Source organism: Salmo trutta, chromosome 1 (assembly GCF_901001165.1).
Source record: "Salmo trutta chromosome 1, fSalTru1.1, whole genome shotgun sequence".
NCBI classification, from domain to species: Eukaryota; Metazoa; Chordata; class Actinopteri; order Salmoniformes; family Salmonidae; genus Salmo; species Salmo trutta.
In genome coordinates this window covers 69,462,756-69,481,836 of record NC_042957.1, presented here as the reverse complement: position 1 = coordinate 69,481,836, position 19,081 = coordinate 69,462,756, and positions in this window count along the sequence as shown.

The window sequence follows — 19,081 nt, the reverse complement described above, 5'->3', positions numbered from 1 at the left end:
ATCTTTCTCTATCCCTCTATCCATCTTTCCCCTTCACCCCATCTCTTCCTCTCTCTTTCCTTCTTCATCTTTCTCTATCCCTCTATCCATCCCTCCCCTTCACCCCATCTCTTCCTCTCTCTTTCCTTCTTCATCTTTCTCTATCCCTCTATCCATCCCTCCCCTTCACCCCATCTCTTCCTCTCTCTTTCCTTCTTCATCTTTCTCTATCCCTCTATCCATCCCTCCCCTTCACCCCATCTCTTCCTCTCTCTTTCCTTCTTCATCTTTCTCTATCCCTCTATCCATCCCTCCCCTTCACCCCATCTCTTCCTCTCTCTTTCCTTCTTCATCTTTCTCTATCCCTCTATCCATCCCTCCCCTTCACCCCATCTCTTCCTCTCTCTTTCCTTCTTCATCTTTCTCTATCCCTCTATCCATCTTTCCCCTTCACCCCATCTCTTCCTCTCTCTTTCCTTCTTCATCTTTCTCTATCCCTCTATCCATCCCTCCCCTTCACCCCATCTCTTCCTCTCTCTTTCCTTCTTCATCTTTCTCTATCCCTCTATCCATCTTTCCCCTTCACCCCATCTCTTCCTCTCTCTTTCCTTCTTCATCTTTCTCTATCCCTCTATCCATCTTTCCCCTTTCCCCATTTCTCCTTTCTTCCCTTTTCCATCCCACCCCTACCATTCTCTCTCTTCCCTCTCTATCTCTCCTCCCTCCTCCCTCCCTCCATCCCTTCCTTCCTTCCTAATCTCCAGGCCAGTACTGTGGGAAACATCTCAGGTGGCTCCCTCCCTCCCTCCCTCCCTCCCTCCCTCCCTCCCTCCCTCCCTCCCTCCCTCCCTCCCTCCCTCCCTCCCTCCCTCCCTCCCTCCCTCCCTCCCTCCCTCATTGCTCTGGACTGCAGCCTGAATACTGTTTCATTGCCGGGGAGAATTCATTAGCTCTGTATCCCAGGCTGCATCCGCGGAACAGCAGGGAAAAGCTGGACAGCTTTTTCTATATGTCTCTCTCCCTTCATCCCTCCATTCTAGCCTCCCGACGGTCCCAGGGAGAAAATCCAAAACACACCTTTTTCCATTCTTTCGTCAGCTGGTAATTTACTGCGCTCCCTGCCCCACTTCTTGGCACAGGGCTTCAGTCTGATTGCACGTCAGTGTTGTTGCAACCAGCCGACAGTTTGCCCAGCAGTGGCAGGCAGAGAAGAAACATGTGATATCATAGAATCACACAGGCAGTACACTGTAGTAGAGACCTTGGTTCAACGAGTACTTGTTTCCTTGAAAATAATCTGATTATGTCTTCCTGGAGTGACAGATGGGAGAAGTTTGCACTTTTGGGTCTACATCATTAGTTCAGTTGTGCCAGGCAAGCTCAGAAAAGTGCAGCTAAAGTATTTGAAATAAAGCAAATACTATTTGAACCCAGGCCTGGTGTAGTCACTTAAATCTAGTGCTTGGGTGGCTGATACGGAGGCTAGTGTTACATTGGGGAAAAATGTGGCACCGGACCATAAACTTGCCTTGTTTTAATGTATACAAGACCTGTTGGCATGACCAGACCATACATGACCACACAGCCCCAGAGTAGACCCTATATGATTCTGAATTTATATAACTGGCTGTTATGTTCGTGTAGCGGCTACAGAGACGGGCCGTCAGCTGCAGACAGACAGACAGACAGACAGACAGACAGACAGACAGACAGACAGGCAGGCAGGCAGGCAGGCAGGCAGGCAGGCAGGCAGGCAGGCAGGCAGGCAGGCAGGCAGGCAGGCAGGCAGGCAGGCAGACAGACAGACAGACAGACAGACAGACAGACAGACAGACAGACAGACAGACAGACAGACAGACAGACAGGATGATGGTTTGTTCTAAGATGAGTGATGGGACATAGTGATGATGACAGGTTCAGATCAGCCGGACGTTGTAACTTGGTGTTAGCCTAGCTAGCCTAGTGCTGACAGGGCCCTGTTGGATCCAATTCCCTCTGAATGCAGCTGATGCAGTGATTGTGCATTACGGTAGCATGTTGACATGCTGACAAACTGGCACGTAGTGTCGTCAATTTGTTCCTCTTGAAACTTGTCACACCACATGTAAGAGACACTTGGTGTTTTAGCTGTAAACAGACAGACAGAAACGCATGGTGTCTGATTAGCTCATGTCTGAGTGATGGGGTGTAACGATGATGACAGGTCAAGATTATGTGTGATCAGCCGGACGGCGGAAGCTGTGACTTGGCGTTAGTTTAGCTCTGACAGCGCCGTGCTGGGTCCAACTCCCTCAGCCTTCAGCTGATGCGCTCAGTCACATTGAAGTTTATTACCATAGTTTTGTGGTTGACACGTGACAAACTGAGACAATTTGTTCCTCTTGAATCCAGTCATACCACTTATATGAAACACTGTTGTTCAAAACCAATAGTACAATTTGTATACGGTTTCTAAATGAGCCAGAGATGTCTGGGTCTGACGTAGATGGGCAGATGGTCTGTGATGGTTTGTGATGGTCAGTGCTGCCGTGCTCTCTCTGGAGTGTCTTGCAGATGGTCTGTCCATGTCTGGCTTTGCTGAGCTGAGAGGATGTTGTCAATGACAGATGGGCCCTGATTGGCTAGAGTTGTTGGTTCCAAGGCAGTTGCTATGGCAAGGCTGTTCCAAGATCTCAGACACTCTGGACCCACTCCAATTTACATAACGCCCCAACAGATCCACAGATGACACAATCTCTATTGCATCCACACTGCCCTCACCCACATAGACAAATCGAATACCTATGTAAGAATGCTGTTCATTGACTACAGCTCAGCATTCAACACCATAGTGCCCTCAAAGCTCATCACTAAGCTAAGGACCCTGGGACTAAACACCTCCTTCTGCAACTAGATCCTGGACTTCCTGACGGGCCGCCCCCAGCTGGTGAGGGTAGTGCTCAACCACCATCAACACAGGGGCCCTCGGGGGTGCATGCTTAGTCCACTCCTGTACCCCCTGTTCTCCCACGACTGCGTTGGTGAACACCATCATCAAGTTGCTGACGGCGTGAAGTTTGTAGGACAGATCACCGACGACGAAGAGGTCAGAGGGAGACCTGGCAGTGTGCAGATAGGACAACAACCTCTCCCTCAACGTCAGGAAGACCAAGGAGCTGATCGTGGACTACAGGAAATAGAGGAGTTAACACGCCCCCATCCACATCGATGGGGCTGTAGTGGAGTGGGTCGAGAGCTTCAAATTCCTCGGTGTCCACATCACTAAGGAATTAACAGGTCCACACACACCCAACGCAGTTGTGAAGAGGGCACGACAGAGCCTTTTCCCTCTCAGGAGGCTGAAAAGATTCAGCATGGGCCTTCAAATCCTCAAAAAGTTGTACAGCTGCACCATTGAGAGCATCTTGACTGGCTGCATCACCGCTTGGTACGGCAGCTGCAAGGCACTACAGAGGATAGTGGGTACGGCCCAGTACATCACTGGGGATGAGCTCCCTGCCATCCAGGACCTCTATACCAGGCGGTGCCAGAAGAAGGCCCTAAAAATTTTAAAAGACTCCATCCACCCAAGTCATAGACTCTTCTCTCTGCTTCCGCATAGCAAGCGTTACCAGTGCACCAAGTGTTGAACCCACAAGACAGTGAACAGCTTCTACCCCCAAGCCATGAGACTGCTTAACAAGACTGATAAATAGCTAATCAAATGGCTACCCAGACTACCTGCATTGGCCCTTTTTTGCACTAACTCTCTTGCACTGACTCTATGCACACACACACTGGACTCTACCCACACACTCACACATACTTACACTGACACCGCAACACACACACACATACTATACACCCACACACACATAACATGTTCACACATGAATACTGACGCCACACACACACACACACACACACACACACACACACACACACACACACACACACACACACACACACACACTCTCACCACATGCTGCTACTGCCTATTATCTATCCTGCACATTAACTCGGTACTGGTACTCCCTGTATATAGCCATGTTATTACCTGGTACCCCTGCATGTTAACTCGGTACTGGTACTCCCTGTATATAGCCATGTTATTACCTGGTACCCCTGCACATTGACTCAGTACTGGTACCCCCTGTATATAGCCATGTTATTACCTGGTACCCCTGCACATTGACTCAGTACTGGTACTCCCTGTATGTAGCCATGTTATTACCTGGTACCCCTGCATGTTAACTCGGTACTGGTACTCCCTGTATACAGCCATGTTATTACCTGGTACCCCTGCACATTGACTCAGTACTCCCTGTATATAGCCATGCTACTACCTGGTACCCCTGCACATTGACTCAGTACTCCCTGTATATAGCCATGCTACTACCTGGTACCCCTGCACATTGACTCAGTACTCCCTGTATATAGCCATGCTACTACCTGGTACCCCTGCACATTGACTCAGTACTGGTACTCCCTGCATATAGCCATGCTACTACCTGGTACCCCTGCACATTGACTCAGTACTGGTACTCCCTGTATATAGCCATGTTATTACCTGGTACCCCTGCATGTTAACTCAGTACTGGTACTCCCTGTATGTAGCCATGCTACTACCTGGTACCCCTGCACATTGACTCAGTACTCCCTGTATATAGCCATGCTACTACCTGGTACCCCTGCACATTGACTCAGTACTCCCTGTATATAGCCATGCTACTACCTGGTACCCTGCACATTGACTCAGTACTCCCTGTATATAGCCATGTTACTACCTGGTACCCCTGCATGTTAACTCGGTACTGGTACTCCCTGTATATAGCCATGTTATTACCTGGTACCCCTGCATGTTAACTCGGTACTGGTACTCCCTGTATATAGCCATGCTACTACCTGGTACCCCCTGCACATTGACTCAGTACTGGTACTCCCTGTATATAGCCATGCTACTACCTGGTACCCCTGCACATTGACTCAGTACTAGTACTCCCTGTATATAGCCATGCTACTACCTGGTATTCCTGCACATTGACTCAGTAATAGTACTCCCTGTATATAGCCATGCTACTACCTGGTACCCCTGCACATTGACTCAGTACTCCCTGTATATAGCCATGCTACTACCTGGTACCCCTGCACATTGACTCAGTACTCCCTGTATATAGCCATGCTACTACCTGGTACCCCTGCACATTGACTCAGTACTGGTACTCCCTGTATATAGCCATGTTATTACCTGGTACCCCTGCATGTTAACTCAGTACTGGTACTCCCTGTATATAGCCATGTTATTACCTGGTACCCCTGCACATTGACTCAGTACTGTTACTCCCTGTATATAGCCATGTTATTACCTGGTACCCCTGCACATTGACTCAGTACTGGTACTCCCTGTATGTAGCCATGTTACTACCTGGTACCCCTGCACATTGACTCAGTACTGGTACTCCCTGTATATAGCCATGCTACTACCTGGTACCCCTGCACATTGACTCAGTACTCCCTGTATATAGCCATGCTACTACCTGGTACCCCTGCACATTGACTCAGTACTCCCTGTATATAGCCATGCTACTACCTGGTACCCCTGCATGTTAACTCAGTACTGGTACTCCATGTATATAGCCATGTTATTACCTGGTACCCCTGCATGTTAACTCAGTACTGGTACTCCCTGTATATAGCCATGTTATTACCTGGTACCCCTCCACATTGACTCAGTACTGGTACTCCCTGTATATAGCCATGTTATTACCTGGTACCCCTGCATGTTAACTCAGTACTGGTACTCCCTGTATGTAGCCATGTTATTACCTGGTACCCCTGCATGTTAACTCAGTACTGGTACTCCCTGTATATAGCCATGTTATTACCTGGTACCCCTGCATGTTAACTCAGTACTGGTACTCCCTGTATATAGCCATGTTATTACCTGGTACCCCTCCACATTGACTCAGTACTGGTACTCCCTGTATATAGCCATGTTATTACCTGGTACCCCTGCATGTTAACTCAGTACTGGTACTCCCTGTATGTAGCCATGTTATTACCTGGTACCCCTGCATGTTAACTCAGTACTGGTACTCCCTGTATATAGCCATGTTATTACCTGGTACCCCTGCATGTTAACTCAGTACTGGTACTCCCTGTATATAGCCATGTTATTACCTGGTACCCCTGCACATTGACTCAGTACTGGTACTCCCTGTATATAGCCATGTTATATCCTGGTACCCCTGCACATTGACTCAGTACTGGTACTCCCTGTATATAGCCATGTTATTACCTGGTACCCCTGCACATTGACTCAGTACTGGTACTCCCTGTATATAGCCATGTTATTACCTGGTACCCCTGCATGTTAACTCAGTACTGGTACTCCATGTATATAGCCATGTTATTACCTGGTACCCCTGCATGTTAACTCAGTACTGGTACTCCCTGTATATAGCCATGTTATTACCTGGTACCCCTGCACATTGACTCAGTACTGGTACTCCCTGTATATAGCCATGTTATTACCTGGTACCCCTGCATGTTAACTCAGTACTGGTACTCCCTGTATGTAGCCATGTTATTACCTGGTACCCCTGCATGTTAACTCAGTACTGGTACTCCCTGTATATAGCCATGTTATTACCTGGTACCCCTGCATGTTAACTCAGTACTGGTACTCCCTGTATATAGCCATGTTATTACCTGGTACCCCTGCACATTCACTCAGTACTGGTACTCCCTGTATATAGCCATGTTATTACCTGGTACCCCTGCACATTGACTCAGTACTGGTACTCCCTGCATATAGCCATGTTATTACCTGGTACCCCTGCATGTTAACTCAGTACTGGTACTCCCTGTATGTAGCCATGTTATTACCTGGTACCCCTGCACATTGACTCAGTACTGGTACTCCCTGTATATAGCCATGTTATTACCTGGTACCCCTGCACATTGACTCAGTACTGGTACCCCCTGTATATAGCCATGTTATTACCTGGTACCCCTGCACATGGACTCAGTACTGGTACTCCCTGTATATAGCCATGTTATTACCTGGTACCCCTGCATGTTAACTCAGTACTGGTACTCCCTGTATATAGCCATGTTATTACCTGGTACCCCTGCACATTGACTCAGTACTGGTACTCCCTGTATATAGCCATGTTATTACCTGGTACCCCTGCACATTGACTCAGTACTGGTACTCCCTGCATATAGCCATGTTATTACCTGGTACCCCTGCATGTTAACTCAGTACTGGTACTCCCTGTATGTAGCCATGTTATTACCTGGTACCCCTGCACATTGACTCAGTACTGGTACTCCCTGTATATAGCCATGTTATTACCTGGTACCCCTGCACATTGACTCAGTACTGGTACTCCCTGTATATAGCCATGTTATTTTTTACTCCTTATTGTTATTTGTTTTTCATGTGTATTTATTCCTTGTTTCACTATTTCAATTTAGTTGAGTTTTTCTTGTTATTTTTAACTCTGCATTGTTGGAAAAGGACCCATAAGTAAGCATTTTACTGTTAGTCTACACCTGTTGTTTACCAAGCATGTGACAAATATTTTTGTTGTTGTTGATTTTATTGCTGGGCTTTGCAGAAAGGTTTCTGCACTCGATGTTTCATGCAGATACACTGGCCTGACTGACTGGAGTTGGTGGTCTTTGAAGCTGCTATTGGCTGATCTCTCAGGCATACAAGGCTACCAGCCACAAGCTGGTGTTGCTTGGCTGTTGGCTGTTATTGGCAGGCCTTTTCGAACAGTAATCTGTCATTGGCTGGTGTTTCTGATTTGGACTGAGCCTGGTGTGTTCTATGAGTCAGTTCCTTCCCTGACAGCTGTAGCCGTGTGAAGAACAAGACGAAGGAAACATCCCATATCATTAGTCACTCAGCAGTTATGTGAGCTGAACGGCCAGCGATCTGTTTCTCCTATTATCAACTTATTATGTTATCATCCACTCTCCAAAACAGGCTTCCAAAAGGGTTCTTCAGCTGTCCCCATAGGAGAACCCTTTTTGGTTCCAGATAGAACTCTTTTGGGTTCCATGTAGAACCCTCTCTGTAAAGGGTTCTACATGGAACTCAAAAGGGTTATACCTGGAACCAAAGAGGGTTCTTCAAAGGGATATCTTATGGGGACAGCAGAAGAACCTAAGAGTGAACCTTTCCAAGAGTGTACCTTTTAATCATCAACCACCAACCATTATCATCCCTTTTAATCATCAACCACCAACCAGTATCATCCCTTTTAATCATCAACCACCAACCAGTATCATCCCTTTTAATCATCAACCACCAACCATTATCATCCCTTTTAATCATCAACCACCAACCATTATCATCCCTTTTAATCATCAACCACCAACCATTATCATCCCTTTTAATCATCCACCACCAACCATGATCATCCCTTTTAATCATCAACCACCAACCATTATCATCCCTTTTAATCATCAACCACCAACCATTATCATCCCTTTTAATCATCCACCACCAACCATGATCATCCCTTTTAATCATCAACCACCAACCACCATCATCCCTTTTAATCATCAACCACCACAACCACCAACCATTATCATCCCTTTTAATCATCAACCACCAACCATGATCATCCCTTTTAATCATCAACCACCAACCATGATCATCCCTTTTAATCATCAACCACCAACCATTATCATCCCTTTTAATCATCAACCACCACAACCACCATCATCCCTTTTAATCATCAACCACCACAACCACCAACCACCATCATCCCTTTTAATCATCAACCACCACAACCACCAACCATTATCATCCCTTTTAATCATCAACCACCAACCATGATCATCCCTTTTAATCATCAACCACCACAACCACCAACCATTATCATCCCTTTTAATCATCCACCACCAACCATGATCATCCCTTTTAATCATCAACCACCAACCAATATCATCCCTTTTAATCATCAACCACCACAACCACCAACCACCATCATCCCTTTTAATCATCAACCACCACAACCACCAACCATTATCATCCCTTTTAATCATCAACCACCAACCATGATCATCCCTTTTAATCATCAACCACCACAACCACCAACCATTATCATCCCTTTTAATCATCAACCACCAACCAGGATCATCCCTTTTAATCATCAACCACCAACCATTATCATCCCTTTTAATCATCAACCACCAACCATTATCATCCCTTTTAATCATCAACCACCAACCATTATCATCCCTTTTAATCATCAACCACCAACCATTATCATCCCTTTTAATCATCAACCACCAACCATTATCATCCCTTTTAATCATCAACCACCCACCATTATCATCCCTTTTAATCATCCACCACCAACCATGATCATCCCTTTTAATCATCAACCACCAACCATGATCATCCCTTTTAATCATCAACCACCAACCATGATCATCCCTTTTAATCATCAACCACCACAACCACCAACCATTATCATCCCTTTTAATCATCAACCACCAACCAGTATCATCCCTTTTAATCATCAACCACCAACCATTATCATCCCTTTTAATCATCAACCACCAACCAGTATCATCCCTTTTAATCATCAACCACCAACCAGCATCATCCCTTTTAATCATCAACCACCAACCATGATCATCCCTTTTAATCATCAACCACCAACCATTATCATCCCTTTTAATCATCAACCACCAACCATTATCATCCCTTTTAATCATCAACCACCAACCATTATCATCCCTTTTAATCATCAACCACCAACCATTATCATCCCTTTTAATCATCAACCACCAACCATTATCATCCCTTTTAATCATCAACCACCAACCATTATCATCCCTTTTAATCATCAACTACCAACCATTATCATCCCTTTTAATCATCAACTACCAACCATTATCATCCCTTTTAATCATCAACCACCAACCAGGGGAGGACACAATGACGGGTACTTTGTGTTCTGACTGCAGCAGCTCTCCACTGCTGTGAGGTGAGGGGGTGGGGGAGATAGAGAGAGTATGAAGGCAGCAAAGCCAGCCATTGTCCCAGCCTCAGACAGAGATGCCCTCTCTGAACCCTCCTGCTGCTGTGCCACCTGATGCCCAGGTGGGGCCCTGCCCTCAGTGCCCTGGGGCGACGTTCCCCCCTGTCCTACTAGCACCCTGTGTCCCTGACTCACCCCTATGCCCCCCTATGACCTCCCTCTTCACCCTCATGCCATTTCCTGAAAGCATGCCCTCAGTCACCTGCCTGCTGTTGCCAGGCAAGACTCTCTCTCTCAGATTCTGAGGCTTTTCGCTGTTCTAGTTCTCCTTAAGGACATGACATGACAGGTTCTCTGGTCTAGTTCTCCTTAAGGACATGACATGACAGGTTCTCTGTTCTAGTTCTCCTTAAGGACATGACAGGTTCTCTGTTCTAGTTCTCCTTAAGGATATGACATGACAGGTTCTCTGGTCTAGTTCTCCTTAAGGACATGACATGACAGGTTCTCTGGTCTAGTTCTCCTTAAGGACATGACATGACAGGTTCTCTGTTCTAGTTCTCCTTAAGGACATGACAGGTTCTCTGTTCTAGTTCTCCTTAAGGATATGACATGACAGGTTCTCTGTTCTAGTTCTCCTTAAAAACTTCTTATGGCTCAAATCCCGTTAACGGGATAGATTTGACAACATCCGGTGAAATGGCAGAACGCCAAATTCAAGAAAATTATTAGAAATATTTAACTTTCATACATTCACAAGTGCAACACACCAAATTAAAGCTTAACTTCTTGTTAATCTAGCCATCGTGTCAGATTTCAAAAAGGCTTTACGGCGAAAGCACACTATGCGATATATGTTAGATCAGCGCCTAGTCACAAAAAAACATACAGCCATTTTCCAGCCAAAGAGAGGAGTCACAAAAAGCAGAAATAGAGATAAAATTAATCACTAACCTTTGATGATCTTCATCAGATGGCACTCATGTTTTGTTCGATAAAGTTCATATTTATATCCAAAAATCTCAGTTTACATTGGCGCGTTATGTTCAGTAATGTTTTGCATCCAAAACAGCCGGTGATTTTGCAGAGAGCCACATCAATTTACAGAAATACTCATCATAAACATTGATGAAAGATACAGGTGTTATACATAGGATTAAAGATAAACTTCTCCTAAATGCAACTGCTGTGTCAGATTTCAAAAAAGCTTTACGGCGAAAGCACACCATGCGATAATCTGAGTAGAGCGCTCAGCCACCAAAACAAGCCATACAGATACCCGCCATGTTGTGGAGTCAACAAAAGTCAGAAATAGCGTTATAAATATTCACTTAACTTTGATGATCTTCATCGGAATGCACTCCCAGGAATCCCAGTTCCACAATAAATGTTTGTTTTGTTCGATAAAGTTCGTCTTTATGTCCAAATACCTCCTTTTTGTTTGTGCGTTTAGTTCACTAATCCAAATGCACAAAGCGCGGACACTAAGTCCAGACGAAAAGTCAAAAAAGTTCTATTGAAGTTCATAGAAACATGTCAAACGATGTATATAATCAATCTTTAGGATGTTTTTATCATAAATCTTCAATAATATTCCAACCGGACAATTCCGTTGTCATTAGAAAGGAAAGGGAATGGAACTCACACCCACGGCCGCGTGCGATAAACAACTCATAGCTTTCAGCTGAGCCACTTACTGTGAGTGGTCTTATTCTCTCCCCTTTCACAATAGAAGCCTGAAACAACTTTCTAAAGACTGTTGACATCTAGTGGAAGCCTTAGGAAGTGCAATCTGACCCGATTTACACTGTATATTGGATAGGCAATCACTTGAAAAACGACAAACCTCATATTTCCCACTTTCTGGTTGGATTCTTCTCAGGTTTTCGCCTGCCATTTGAGTTCTGTTATACTCACAGACATCATTCAAACAGTTTTAGAAACTTCAGAGTGTTTCCTATCCAAATCTACTAATAATATGCATATCCTAGCTTCTGGGCCTGAGTAGCAGGCAGTTTACTCTGGGCACGCCTTTCATCCGGACGTGAAATGGATGGGTAACCTGAGAGGAACAGGCAGGGTGGCACTGCATTGAGACACACACACACACACATATGGCTGCCAGTGCCATAGACCGAGACTGCACCGGTCCCGCAATCAACAGTACAGCAACCTCTCAGTCTCAAACACATGCACACAACTCATCCCCTGTGGACTAGCTGTAGTAGTTTAAATGGGCTGGGTATCATGGCTTGTGTGGAATGTAGGCCAGACAGACTAGTTCCTAGGAAGCCTGGTCTCTGGTCCCTGGTCTCTTGTCCCTGATCCCTGGTCTCTGGTCCCGGGTCTCTGATCTCTGGTCTCTGGTCCCTGATCTCTGGTCTCTAATCTCTGATGCCTGGTCTCTGATTTCTGGTCTCTGATCCCTGGTCCCTGGTCTCTGGTCCCTGATCTCTGGTCCCTGGTGTCTGATCTCTGGTCCCTGGTGTCTGATTTCTGGTCTCTGATCCCTGGTCTCTGATCCCTGGTCCCTGATCTCTGATCCCTGGTCCCTGGTCTCTGGTCTCTGATCTCTGGTCTCTGATCTCTGGTCTCTGATCTCTGGTCTCTGGACCCTGGTGTCTGATCTCTGGTCCCTGGTCTCTGATCTCTGGTCTCTGATCTCTGGTCTCTGGACCCTGGTGTTTGATCTCTGGTCCCTGGTGTCTGATTTCTGGTCTCTGATCCCTGGTCTCTGATCCCTGGTCCCTGATCTCTGATCCCTGGTCTCTGGTCTCTGATCTCTGATCTCTGATCTCTGGTCCCTGGTCTCTGGTCCCTGGTCTCTGATCTCTGGTCCAGCTGGGAAACTAGATGAACACATCAGCCTAGCTCTGGACACATTTCCTAAGCCAGTGGGACATGATATAGTCTGTCAGTCTGTGCTGCTCTCTGTGTGACCTTGGCTGAACTGTAACCCTCAGTAAAAGCCCTGCAGAAGTCATGGTGCTGCCCCATAGCTACTGTACCACGGTAAACACACACACACCCACACCCACACGTCATTCCATCAACAGGTGTGTGTTATCAGGCAGTGCTGAGCAGTGCACTGTGGGGTGTTGTGTAATGTGTAGAAACAGAAACACCTGTTCCACTGTTATCTCTATAGTCTGAAACCATTAAGTCATCGTTGAGCTTGTCTTTCACATTGCTCTGTTTTGTTGATGTGAAAGTGAGAGCTTTTGATTAGATAGAAGGATCAGGTCTAGGCCCTAGCAGAGAAAGGTAATATGTTACCAGGAGGGGGTGGTGGGGGCTGTGGACAGGTTTACAGTATGCGTGTGTGTACCTGTGTGTGTCCAGGTGCACTGTGATTTCTGGGGGTATATTTGGCCTTCCTATCACACTCTATCTCAGCAAGACTTCCCCTGTAATGTTGCTCAGTCCCATTAACAATGACTTTAGATACGGCAGATAGAATGTTATCAGCATTACAAACAGGACTGTGTGTTAGTTTCCCTGGGCTGGCTCTGATAGGCTATCTGACTGGTTGCTATGCGGTTGCTATCTGACTTCCTGCTGATGTGATAGGATGTGTGACTTGTGATTGTAGAAGGCCCGGGGCATGTGATACAGGACCATTTCCACACACCTGGACCGACGACTTGGCTGACCTCCCATCTGGCGGACTGTGTATAATAAGTTGTGTGTGTGTTCTTGCATGGGTGCAGGTGTGTTTACGGTAATGTACTGTAAGGCATTAGCTGCAGCTCCATATGTTCACGCACCCACACACCACAGGGGTACAGTTGCAGGTCTGTGTGTGTGTGTGTGTGTGTGTGTGGGAGAATGTACTTGCATTATCTGGAGTTACATGTGTCTGTCTGCAATTACACACACACATCCCATGGGTACAGTTAGGGCAGAGACCATGGCTGTCTGCAGGTGTGTTAGATAGAAATATGAGTGGTCATGACTGTGGTGTCAAAGTTCAACTGTCACCTACAGCCCAACTAAGGCTGAGAACACTGTTCTGTTGATGTTCCTGTATTCATGTCTGTGTGTTTGCATCATCACACACTGTCAGAAATGGTCAAGGCACGCAAACAGAAATGGGAGAGAAATGGGATCAGAGAGTGGAGCGGTGTGTGTACTGGTGTGTGTACTGGTGTGTGTGTGTGTGTGTCTACTGGTGTGTGTGTGTGTGTGTGTGTGTGGGTGTGTGTACTGGTGTGTGTACTGGTGTGTGTGTGTGTCTACTGGTGTGTGTGTGTGTGTGTGTGTGTGGGTGTGTGTACTGGTGTGTGTGTGTATGTGTACTGGTGTGTGTGTGTGTGTGTACTGGTGTGTGTACTGGTGTGTGTGTGTGTCTACTGGTGTGTGTGTGTGTGTGTGTGTGTGGGTGTGTGTACTGGTGTGTGTGTGTATGTGTACTGGTGTGTGTGTGTGTGTGTGTGTGTGTGTGTGTGTGTGTGTGGTGTGTGTGTGTGTGTGTGTGTGTGTACTGGTGTGTGTGTGTATGTGTACTGGTGTCTGTGTCTGTGTGTGTGTGTGTGTGTGTGTGTGTGTGTGTGTGTGTGTGTGTGTGTGTGTGTGTGTGTGTGTGTGTGTGTGTGTGTGTGTGTGGGTGTGTGCTGGTGTGTGTGTGGGTGTGTACTGGTGTGTACTGGTGTGTGTGTGTGTTCGTGTGCAAAATTAATAGTTATTTTAAGTCACCTTCCTTCAGACAGGGATGGATGAGCGGAAAGGAGGATGCTGGGTAATTTGTCAGAGCAGTACTCAGCACCCCTCTGTCCCTTGTCCCTGGGGACCCACTAGGTTGTCAATAGCATCTCTCTCTCTCTCTCTCTCTCTCTCTCTCTCTCTCTCTCTCTCTCTCTCTCTCTCTCTCTCTCACTTGCTCTCATTCGCTCTTACTCGCTCTCACTCCACCCCCCCTTCTCTCCTCTCTCCTCTCTCCTCTCTCTCCTCTCTCCTCTCTGCCTGCATCTCTCCCACAACTACAGAAGCTTAATGGTAATATCCATACCATACCAGAAAGTATTCTCCTGAGGACAGCGGGGCATTAGGCTAGTACTTAACTGAATACATTATTTTAATTCAATCGCCTAAAGCTTTTTGTTGCAAAATACTTCAGAACAGACAGAGCACACAATAGAAAATACATACAGTACCAGTCAAGAGTTTGGACACATCTACTCATTCAAGGGTTTTTCTTTATTTGACTATTTTCTACATTGTAGAATAATAATAATCATGTAGTAGCCAAAAAAGTATTCTGAATATTTTATATTCTTCAAAGTAGCCACCCTTTGCCTTGATGACAGCTTTGCACACTCTTGGCATTCTCTCAACCAACTTCATGAGGAATGCTTTTCCAACAGTCTTGAAGGAGTTTCCGCATATGCTGAGCACTTGTTGGCTGCTTTTCCTTCACTCTGCGGTCTAACTCATCCCAAACCATCTCAGTTGGTGTTTAGGTCGGGTGATTGTGGAGGCCAGGTCATCTGATGCAGCATTCCCATCAGTCTCCTTCTTGGTCAAATAGCCCTTACACAGCCTGGAGGTGTGTTGGGTCAATGTCCTGCTGAAAGCAAATGATAGTCCCACCAAGCCCAAACCAGATGGGATGGCGTATCACTGCAGAATGCTGTGGTAGCCATGTTGGTTAAATGTGCCTTGAATTGTAAATAAATCACTGACAGTGTCACCAGCAAAGCTCCATCACACCTCCTCCATGCTTCACGGTGGAAACCACACATGCGGAGATAATCCGTACACCTACTCTGCGTCTCACAAAGACACGGCGGTTGAGCCCAAGCAAGTCTCTTCTTATTATTGGTGTCCTTTAGTAGTGGTTACTTTGCAGCAATTCGACCATGAAGGCCTGATTCATGCAGTCTCCTCTGAACAGTTGATGTTGAGATGTGTCTGTTACTTGAACTCTGTGAAGCATTTATTTGGGCTGCAATTTCTGAGGCCGGTAACTCTAATGAACTTATCCTCTGCAGCAGAGAACTCTGGGTCTTCCATTCCTGTGGCGGTCCTCATGAGAGCCAGTTTCATCATAGCGCTTGATGGTTTTGTGACTGCAATTGAAGAAACTTTCAAAGTTCTTGACATTTTCCGGATTGACTGACCTTCATGTCAAGAGTTACCTCTGCTGCAGAGGATAAGTTCATTAGAGTTACCAGTCTCAGAAATTGCAGCCCAAATAAATGCTTCAGAGTTCAAGTAACAGACATCTGGTGTGGACTGTCGTTTCTCTTTTCTTATTTGAGCTGTTCTTGCTGTTCTTGCCTTAATATCTTCTGTATACCCCCCACCTTGTCACAACACAACTGATTGGCTCAAATGCATTAAGAAGGAAATACATTCCAAAAATGTACTTTTAAGTATGCACACCTGTTAATTTAAATCCATTCCAGGCGACTACCTCATGAAGCTGGTTGAGAGAATGCTAAGAGTGTGCAAAGCTGTCATCATGGCAAAGCGTGGCTACTTTGAAGAATCTCAAATATAAAATATATTTGGATTTGTTTAACACTTTTTGGGTTACTACATGATTCCATATGTGTTATTTCATAGTTTTGATGTCTTCACTATTATTCTACAATGTAGAAAATAGTAAAAATGAAGAAAAACCCTTGAATGAGTTTGTGTGTCCAAACCTTTGACTGGTACTGTAGAAACTTACAGTTATAATGCTGTTTATTTGATAGGAATTGATGTGTTTCTGCTGTACAGCAATAGGCCTCTCAGGTTTGTAAACTAATGGTGGTCAGTCAGTGGTCAGTCCTCCTGCTCATTTAATCCACCAATTAACCAGCGGAGTAATGAGTTGATCAAGTGATGGACCTTCTAATCTCTCACCTCTGACCTCTAACCCCCTGACCTTAGCCCTGTTGGCCCCTGCTGACGGACAGTGAACATCTTTACGTGAGAGGAGCAGGGAGAAGTTGATGTCTCTTTGTGGCTCTGTCAGTGGTGTGTGTGTGTGTGTGTGTGTGTGTGTGTGTGTGTGTGTGTGTGTGTGTGTGTGTGTGTGTGTGTGTGTGTGTGTGTGTGTGTGTGTGTGTGTGTGTGTGTGTGTGTGTGTGTGCGTGCGTGTTAGAGAGAGTCTGTGGTAGTGGTGGTAAAGCCAGAGAAACAGAGACCAAGAGGGGAAGAGACAGAACAAAAAAGAGAATGGGAATAAAGAGATAAACTGAGTTCCTAAGTGTATCTAAGGCCACCGTATGTAGACTAAAGGAAACCAATCTGCTTGAGGAAGCGCAGGGTGATGATGGTATCAGATTAGCCCAGCTCAGATTAGCTTCTGATATCCCATCAGTCAAATCAGCCCAACATCAATGGCCGTGTAACTCTATCTCTCTGTATCTCTGATCTGGAATCTGGAGCACAGCAGAGCAAATAGAGGACGTCTGCTTCCTGTTGTTGGGTTATTAGAGGCATTCATGGTGGGACCACAAGGACCATGTAACCTGATCAGGAAAAGTTCTGGTCCTAATAAGGAAGACCTCTGGCCTCCTAGGGTTGAAATAATGCTGGTACCTTTCTTTTCAGAAATCCATTTTGAAGGATTTCCAGTTGGAGGATTTCCCTTCTTGCTTATTCACTCCTGATTCTGGGAAACCTCCAAATGTGATTTCTGGAAAACCTAGGAAATTTGGTAAAGTTAGGCTTACTGGTATCTTGCATCATTACTCCGAGGCATGTGACTAAGAGAGGGAGAGAGAGAACTGTGGTCTGAGCTGTGTGTTGTTACACTGAATGTGTGTATTAGTGATGGGGGAAAAATTCATAAAATGACATTAAATGATATTATTTTTGACGATATATCGTATCGTGTTGACAATATCGTAATATCATTTTTGTACTTGTTGGCTGTACCTGCACCAAAACTCCAGTATTTTTCCTTCATATCTTGTTCTCCATCTTCTTTTTAAGTACGGAGCCCATTTGTTTTCGGCACAACTTGTTCCTCTGCAGCAGACATATAGTGAGCAATATGTTTGGAACATTGAATCATTATAAAATCACGGTGTCAAATCGCAAAACATATAGAATCATGAGAATCACTATACATATAGAATCATGAGAATCGCTATACATATAGAATCATGAGAATCGCTATACATATATAATCATGAGAATCGCTATACATATAGAATCATGAGAATCACTATACATATATAATCATGAGAATCACTATACATATAGAATCATGAGAATCACTATACATATAGAATCATGAGAATCACTATACATATAGAATCATGAGAATCGCTATACATATATAATCATGAGAATCACTATACATATATAATCATGAGAATCACTATACATATAGAATCATGAGAATCACTATACATATAGAATCATGAGAATCACTATACATATAGAATCATGAGAATCACTATACATATAGAATCATGAGAATCGCTATACATATAGAATCATGAGAATCGCTATACATATAGAATCATGAGAATCGCTATACATATAGAATCATGAGAATCGCTATACATATATAATCATGAGAATCACTATACATATAGAATCATGAGAATCACTATACATATAGAATCATGAGAATCACTATACATATAGAATCATGAGAATCACTATACATATAGAATCATGAGAATCACTATACATATAGAATCATGAGAATCACTATACATATAGAATCATGAGAATCACTATACATATATAATCATGAGAATCACTATACATATAGAATCATGAGAATCACTATACATATATAATCATGAGAATCACTATACATATATAATCATGAGAATCACTATACATATAGAATCATGAGAATCACTATACATATAGAATCATGAGAATCACTATACATATAGAATCATGAGAATCACTATACATATAGAATCATGAGAATCGCTATACATATATAATCATGAGAATCGCTATACATATATAATCATGAGAATCGCTATACATATAGAATCGTGAGAATCGCTATACATATAGAATCGTGAGAATCACTATACATATAGAATCGTGATAATCGCTATACATATAGAATCGTGAGAATCGCTATACATATAGAATCGTGAGAATCGCTATACATATAGAATCGTGAGAATCGCTATACATATAGA